Genomic DNA, 9,385 nt, shown 5'->3' on the forward strand with positions numbered 1-9,385 from the left:
AAACAAGCTGGTTAAGAAACTGCGGGGAGACAACGACGGAGGAGCCCCGTTGGCCACGCCGCCCTGGACGCCGGCCCGGCCACCCACGCCGCGATACGCTGAGCCAGAGCGACCGGACGCGGAACCGCAATCCGAACAGTCGACCGCGAGGCAAGCCAACAGGCAAAGGCGGAGGAGCAGACTGTGGTTCGGACGGAGGTGGCGGCAGCACACGTAAGCCACAGCACGCGGGCATTCGTGGCCGAGGGCGTGCGGTGGCGGCAGCAGACGGTGGTGTGGACGTGGCCAGAGGGGCCCGCGACGGCATCGACGAGGGAGGAGCCCAGAATATGGGAAGAGTGGGACCTCAAGGTGAGTCCTCGGGATCCCCGGACGAGAGGCCGGCAGGATGCGTGGGTCCCGCCGACACCGAGCACGGGCCAACACCGGCGACGACGGCACCGACGGAGGAGGCGGAATCGTTGGAAAAGGGACCTTGGGAACAAAGACCCCCGTTGCAGCGGCAGATCTCGACGCCCGGAGCGAAGCGCCCGCGGCCGCAGATCACGCGGCACGTATCAATCCGGAGGAAGACGGTTGGCGCGAAATCGCTAGGAGCGAATGGCCGGAGGCGATAGAGGAGGCACCCGCGGTCGCGACGGCACGGTGGAAGGGCGGCAGGCGTTGCGTCCTGGTCAACAAAGGAGGACGGAGGTACCGGGTGAGGCTCGGTGTCGCGGGCATCCGGGTGTTCGCGCAATGAAACAAACATTTAAAAAAAAAACACACAAACAATGGTTTCCCAAGTAAAAAAGAGGAAGGAAAAGGCACGGGGCCAAGAGGTTGATTGGGGACGTGGCTGGAAAAAGAACGGGGCATCCATGGGCCGCACCAGCAACCTGAAGTTCAAACGGTCTTAATGCAGGAAGCAGAAACGAACATCATAATACTTACCTGCTGTCCCGGTTGCAAAGTGAATGCGAAGTCCTCTCCACACCCGCTTTCGAGAGCTGCTAATATGGAGTCAGATGCAGCCAACAGAGGACGAGTTAAGGGCGAGGGAGGACGAAAGGAGAGAAAAGGATAAGATGAAAAGGAGTGAAAGAAATGCAAAAAAAAACTTACCTATGAAAGTTGCAAAATCACCACGACCCAGGGAAGGGGGCGCCTCGATAGGCGATCGATTGGCACTGGACGACAGTGCGATCGATGGGCACACAAAAATTGAGCAATGAGCAGCGAGCTGGGGATCGATAGCCATGAGTATCGATGTCCCAGTGTAAACACGGGAAATTTCGACGCGGGAGATTTCAAGTTGCTACGAGGAGGAAGACCAGCGCTGTAGAAACTCAATAGAGTTAAGAGCGTCGGCGGGAATCGGATGGAGCATCACAAGGACTCGAAGGCTAGGATATGCAAGGAAACGCCGGAGAGTTGGAACAAGTTTTAAATGTTTCCCGAAGTAAGGGAGGAATGTGAGGAATTGAATAACTCCCCACAAATATAAGCAGCAGCCGCAACAGATGGCCGGCCGCTTACCAGATACGCCGCGAATTCGCGTAGTAACGGCACGGCGAGGAGAGGATGGAGAACGAGAGAGTTTGGAGACCAAGGATGGAGAGCGAGAGAGTTTGGAGACCAAGGATGGAGATCGAGAGAGTTTGGAGACCAAGGATGGAGAGCGAGAGAGTTTTGAGACCAAGGATGGAGATCGAGAAAGTTTGGAGACCAAGGATGGAGATCCAGAGAGTTTGGAGACCAAGGAGCGGATAAGGAATCGATTTGCGGCTTTAAGAGGCGTTCGCCTGGAGAGCACTGCGATTACTGTCGAAGTTCCCGAACAACCGCTGTCAGGAGACAGTGCAGAGGAAATCGGCAGCGACGACAGCAGACATCTCCGGCAGCCACGTTACCATCGCCGCGCGGAGCTCATTGAAGAGCGCAGCAGCGTCGCGGACGTCAAGCATTAGGGTGAAGCTGGATGGAACGTTCGTCTGCGCTAGGCGTAAAGCAAAGTGAACTGCTAGGCAGCTTCCTGGCGGTAGCCTTGACTGTCAGCGCGATCTGAGCAATAACCTAGCGCGACCGTCCGGGACAAAGCAAGGGACAGGTATTGCCTCGAAGGGCGTTGGCCTGGAGAGCAAAGCTTGTTCACCCTAGTCTGAGAACGGTGAGGTTTCCCTAAGCCAACAAGGCCGAATTCTCTGCGAGTCTAAGGCGCGACAAGCGAGCCCGAGGCAGCGCGTCGGCAGAGGCGGCCACTACGAGGGTCCCGAGACACAGGAGCCGGCGGACGTCGAGTCAACGCGTCGATAAACCAGGAAGAAAACAGAGCAAGGAGATACCGAAGCCAGCCCAGCCACACACCCGCTGTACTAATACCACGAGAATAAATCCCACTGTTACCATTTAAACCCTTTGTTTTCTCACTTAGCAGTCACGTTACATAAATTTGGTGGGACTATCACACAATCTTCTGAGCTAGCCGCACGAATCTCGTAGCGAGCATACAACAAAATCAGTTCGTTACAATGCTGCAAATCAAGTCTCGCATATCCGATGATCGTTTGGTTGTCTATGCCCACGTGCTAGGCAGAATCACCTCATCTCTGGAACGCCAAAATATCGACGCATCGACACTCGATGTATTTAAGGATCTGCCGCTGGCGGATACACATTTCAACGCAAACACACCAGTCGATATACTATTGGAAAGCGAACATGTATGGTCAGTGTTCACAGGACGAAAGATCTACGACAACAAGGGTATCGACAACAATGGATATCGACAACACGCTACAGAAGTTTTGGGAACTAGAAAACGTTCAAGGCAACAAAAAATTGGAACCAGAAGACGAACAGGTCAAGCAGCACTTTCTCACCGCCCACAGTCGCGGTGAAATCGGGTTGTATGTCGTGGAACTTCCATTCGACACGGAATGTTATGAATTCGCAGAAACTCTACATGGAGCTCTTAAAAGTTTCAAATTGGTGTAGCGACGAGGAAATCGCTACTGGGAAGCAGTTCTTTCTTCCCCACCACCCAGTGCTAGGCCGAAAACTGCGAGTGGTCTTTGATGGATCCTTTCGCGACGCTAATCTTAAGGCCTTAAATGGCACTCTTTTCACAGGGCCCAGTATACAACGCGATCTATTTGCTGTGTGCCTACGCTTTCGAAGTTCTCATTTTTAGCGGACATCGTTAAAATGTTCCCCCAAATATGGGTTAACGAAAAGCACAGAAACTACCAAAAGATCGTGTGGAGAGAGAATATATTCGATCTAATCAAGCATTTTAAATTGTGCACTGTAACCTACCGAACGTCATGTGCACCCTTCCTGGCGGTACGAGTGCTGGAAGAACTCGCCGTGGATCATCAAGAGGAACACAATGCTACAAAAATACTACTGGAGGATTTTTATGTCGATGATGTTCTTACTGGGTCAAAAAGTGAGGATGAACTACGTCGAAACCGAGACGAGTTGATTCAGCTGATGTCGTGCGCAAATCTGCAATTTGGGAAATGGGTATCCAATACCTCATTCATACAAACGGATGATACCGACGCACAATTGTCGCCAGTTAAGGTTCTCGGACTATACTGGCATCCTAGAGAAGACATTGTAACGTACAAAATAGGTCCTGACTGCACAAAGAGACAAATCTTGTCCGACGTCTCCAGGATATTTGATCCTCTCGGACTCTTAGCACCAATTGTAATACAGTTTAAGATTATTTTCCAAAAACTCTGGCTCTAATACTTGGATTGGGATGACCCGCTCCCAACTAAACTAGCGGACAACTGGCTGAAGTGGAGAGCAGATCTAGACACTTTGCCACGCCTGGAGCTTAGCCCAGCACTTCTTCTAAGCCAACTCATTCTTTCGATCTCTTCTGGATTACGCCACAAGAACATAACTGTTTTTGCCTGGTCCGACTCCTCAATAGTGCTCTCCTGGTTATCCTATGCACCAGCCCCAACTAAAGACTTTTGTTGGAAACAGAACGTCGGAAATCCTTGACACGATTCCTAGGATGGCCTGGCGGCACCTAGACTCCAAAACAAACGCATCTGACTGCGCTTCCAGGGGTCTAATGGCTGCTGACCTCATCGACTTCCATTTGTGGTGAAATGGACCTTTGTGGCTACGGGACCAGGATCAATACCTGGTAAAGTTGAACGATTCATGATTTGGTTTGTTTCTTTCAGACAAACGCATTTAAAGAGACACTGGCTGTTGCAACTCAGGTTCATCCACTCGATGAGCTTATCTCACGAGTTTCTTCTTGGCCTGTGTGAAGCGATTCATTCAACGTACTCAAAATCCATCCTGCGATAAGGCCTCAAAAGCTCTTACCTTTGAAGAGATTAAGGCAGCCAGGATCATTTGTATAAAACACGCGCAACGCTGTTTTCACGAGAACTATCAATTGCTCCTTGCCAAAAAAATTGTCACGAGAGGCAAAACACCCAGTTTTGCTACCAAAAACGCACCGAATCTCGAAGCTGATCCTGGAACACGAGCACCGAGTAAATCTTCACCCTGGCGTTTCCTCCCTCTTTGTAATCGTTCGTCAGAGATTCTGGATAATTGGAGCACGTATCTCATTCGCAGAATAACACACGACTGCTTATCCTGCTTTCGTCAACGCTACCAAACTGCCCAACAACAAATAGCTGATTTACCCAGCGTGTGTGTCAATCAAGCTCTTCCATTTGTCAATACCGGTTGCGACTATGCAGGTCCAATCTTTCTGAAGGGTGCCAGAGTTCGGAAGCCACGTATCAGCAAGGGCTACATTTGCCTGTTCGTCTGCATGCTCACCTTGGCCATACACCTGGAACTTGCCACAGACCTGACAACAGAAAACTTCTTGCCTGCCTTGCGGCGCTTCATACGGAAATGGAAGTAGGCAGTTCGATGTATCAAACTGCATCTGCGCCGAGTCATCGGCAATTCAACGCTCACCTTCGAACAGATGCGCACCTTGCTTGCTCAAATCAGGGCAGTGAAAAATTCACGCCCCTAATGCTACAAATCTGAAATGGATCCGAAATGGACCACTTCAACACCCAACCTCTCGATCGGTGACGTAGTTCTCGTTAAGGAGTCCAATACAGCACCAGCATCTTGGCACATCGCACGGGTTATGGAAACCTATCCAGGGAAGGACAACCTCGTTCGAGCAGTCAAATTTAAGACATGAAGTGGAGAGATATCAGACCAACCACGAAGGTTGCCGTTTTGCCCAGTTCAGAAACTGTGTTTCAGGGCGGGCCAGGATGTTCATGAACGGTTGCAGTCTTTAATAAACTCTCATATTTAGGGGCATAATGCCATCTCTATCGTATGTAATAGAAAACCGACATACATATATATATACTTTTTCGATTCTGGCAACGCTGCTACGACGGCGTCTTTTTATGAAACTCATATCAGTATCAAATAAGCTAATAAAAATTACCGGTTAGTTACGAAGCACAGGTCCAGTAAACGGCATAAGGAATTGTTAATGTAGTTAACTTGAGATAAATATATGTCAAGCAAACCTTCAGTGAAATCATTATGAGCTAAAGGAAGTAGGGAGACATTCGTTGGACCACGTTATTCTAGGTATAATAAAGTCTCCAAGAACTACAAAATGGTCTCTGTTGCACAGCTTTTTTGTGATTGCCTGTATAGCAAAAAGATTAGTTAAATACTCCGGGGACTCAGATGCAGGCGGAATATACAAACAGGTGATATATATTAAACTACCAGGGATCGACAGCCTTACACATACGAATTCAGTCGTGTTGAATTCCTCAACACGTATCTCTACCGACGTGAGGGTGGAGTCCACGGCAACTAAGACTCCACCTCCTCGCCTGGATGGTCGATCATGCCTATAAATGGAGTATGAGACACTACTGGGGAGTCTTGTTTCTACTGGTCTACTTCTTTTACTTGAGTTCCTATTCCTAGCTTCGAATTCCTTAACCAACATAAGTGCAGGCCATATTTCTGCAGAACATATGGTTGAAAAGAGCTTGTTTGGAACAGAGATCTTAAAAGACGAGGTGTACCTGGCATAGGTAAAATTAAACTTTTCCACGGTAATATTTTTTGCCTTTGATATAGTCCAACACCTCGGAGGCCGTTTTGTCAGAGGAAAGCAGTGAAACAAATATTTGTTTTCTATCAGAACCACTGATAAGGGTTATGCGGCACATTCTGTTTCTGCAGAGCCAACTTGTGCCGGTAGGATAGGCTCAGTATTAACTGGCGGAGTCACAATATTAAGTAAAGGAGGAAATGGTGAGTCAATTGTAGACCATTCAGATTTCAGTTTGTCTATATCTTTTTTAGCTGCTGATCTTTGCAACATTCGCGTATTTGTTGTGGTCGACCGCTTCGGGGTGTTCTCACTAGGCTACCTACCAACAGTGGCTTTTTACGCTTTGGAGACTCAACCAATAGGTTGAGGCCATTAAATTGTGAATCCAGCGCTGCACGGCGAAAACCATCTCCAGCTACTTCGAAGCTATTAATTACTTCCTTTTAGGCACCTTTAGTTTGGCGCATAAAATATCTCATCTCGTGTGCAACTTATAGACAAGGATCACACCGGTAGTTCGACCGGTATACAAGGCACACTTGGTATGAGCCAATTTTTCACACAGCCTACACGTCAAATTTGACTGCAGACAAAAGTATTAATAGTTAGTGTTAGTCGGACCACTGTACCAGAGGAATATAAAGTTAGAAAAGTTAAAAGTTAGAACAGTTAAAAGTGCAGGAGGAGTACAAACTCTGTACGCTTAAGCTTTCGTATGAAGGGAATCAGAAAAAAAGTAGCAGTTGAAGCGCACGCAAAAGCAAAAACACCAAGCAGCACAGTAGCTACGACGGACAACGCACAAAAGAAAACAACAGAAATCACAGAAACAAAATTTAGAGAGGGAGGGAGAGCGGGAGCTTTATGCAGTTAATGTGCATGCACAAAACAACAACACAAAATAGCACTGCAGCTTTACAGACAACACCCAAAGAAATATAAATCACAAAAACAACAAACAGGACATCAAATTCAAATTGTAAATGGATTTACTCAGAATTTGCACAGCATTGAATAAATTCAGTCGCGAAGCGAACGAAAAAGTGATCCTAATAAATTTAAAGACCGTATACTAAGAGTTTTGCTTTAGGCCGATATTTGCTTTTTTTTCCATAAAACGACTCCACTGTTTGTTGCAAATATCGATTCCCCATGCTTGGCAACGGCAGTCTTTATTGGAGTTTCCAGGTCACCATGGTCCCACCGCTTATGAGGTGGTCAGTAGCACCCGAGTCGACTGCAAAGTTCACGTTCGCGTTTAATTTATTATTAATAACTTTATTTAAACTTTATAACAAGAACGCGAATCCTGGCTTGGTTGTTGCAGTGTTCAGTTGCTTGTTTTTTTCTTTATTATTTTCATTATATATTTATCTTTTATAACAATAACAATCCTTTTTCATGTGTCCTAGCTTTCCACGTTTCAGTTATTCATCTTATGTTATTCAGTTTTTGTTTCCCAATATATGGTTTGCAAGAATTATTTGTGTTATAATCTTTTGTTTAAAATTTATATTTTTTATCATTTTGTTATGGTTTTTATAGTTATTGTTACGATTCTTGACAAAAGCTTATGTTATATTTTCTTCTGAAAGTGTCTCTATAGTTGTAATCACCCCGTCATCCGATGCTGGCAATGTGAGCAGTAAATGGGAAACTCGATCCATTCCGTCCTAACTCATCAAAAATAATGACATGGTTCACTAGCGCCATCTCACTCTTGAGTTTGAGCGACAACATCCGTTTGCGCACAGATAATTGCGACGCGAGACTTTTCTTTCGTACACGGAATCCAGGCTTCTGAGAATTTCGCGAGCTGTGTTGTTCTTGTTGCAAAATGTAGAAAAGAGTCGCTCAAATTCTCTAACAGCGTGGGTTTAGCGCTCCTTTCTGCCTTAACCCAACTTTCAAGAAATTCATCCGAAATCTTTCCATCGATTACTTTTCAAATATCATGCTCAGCTAGAAGTGCTCGAATCGTTTACTTCTATATAGAATATTTCTCGACAAAGGGTTTGATGTTTCGCTTTGTCTTGTTCACGTGTGTGAATAAACCCATTTTGACTATAAAAGAAAATTTGTGTGCACTTTTAATTCTTTATAAACACGTGGCCTGGGCCCATAGCCTATTGAAAAAACTATCAATGCCTCATATGCCTCACTCCTATATTCTGCGAAATTATACATGACAACTTTTATAGTTATATTCAATGATTGTTTATATTGCTTCATTTAATATTTGTTATTTCACCTCACACAACCAGAAATATACACGTTGACTAAATATCAAGTTTTTATCAGTTATCGGGTATCATGTTGCTCTGCTGAGCGCTGCCAATGTATAATGTTTCAAAAAAAAGGTACACACAAAGAACAATTGATAGGATATAATAATGAATTTGATGAATTCCGGTATAAATACTATCTTGACACATATAATTTTGATTGGCTCAAAAATGTATAAAAACGATATTTCACTGAGTCGTGATCCAGCATTCTTTGCGTTCAGACGTGCTTAAAATTCTTGCTATGTTACTTACCCGCTGTCCCGAGTGCAATACCGATATTACATTGGCCCAGCTTTGCGCTTCGGATGCTGTTTGCTTTTCTTTTTTGTGCCGTCGGGCCTATCATACTTCTTGCGTAACCCTACTGGACGATGTGCTCAAACTTTTATTAAATCCAAACATACTGTGGCAATGTGATAGCTGTGTGAAACCCCTGGAGCGCTTATAACAGGGCCTTTATAATAAATTCTTGAAGGCGTTCTCCCTAAAGATGATGCATTGACTCAGAATTTAAATGTAAATCCCAAACCTCGTCTACCGAGGCCTACCAACGCATCTGCAGCTCCCCAGTCATAAGCGGCTGCTGTTTATACGTCTTCGGCGGTCGTTGACCCTTCTAATCATTCTCTGGATATTGAGAGAGAAAATTTCATACAGGTTCGAAATAAGAAGAGAAGGAACAACAACAAGCCCAATAAACATGTTGTTGGAGTGGCTCCTAATGCCGAAGATCTTCATGTTTTTCCGACCAAAAAATTTTTGCACGTCGGTAAGTTCGCAACTCATACAGATACAGAGCCGAATGCTGTTTTAATATATGTGTCCACCAAGCTTAAGATGGATGCTAGTTCTGTCACTGTTGTAAAACTTTTAAAATAAGATGTTGACGTTACAATTTTAAAGTTTGTAAATTTTCAGCTTGGTATCCCCAATCACCTTTACGATTCAGTCTTCGAAAAAGATTTCTGGCCGAACTCAGTTAAGGTCAAAAGATTTATTCATTGAGAACGGGCCATTG

This window comes from Drosophila suzukii (genome assembly GCF_043229965.1).
Source record: "Drosophila suzukii chromosome Y unlocalized genomic scaffold, CBGP_Dsuzu_IsoJpt1.0 scf_Y1, whole genome shotgun sequence".
NCBI lineage: Eukaryota > Metazoa > Arthropoda > Insecta > Diptera > Drosophilidae > Drosophila > Drosophila suzukii.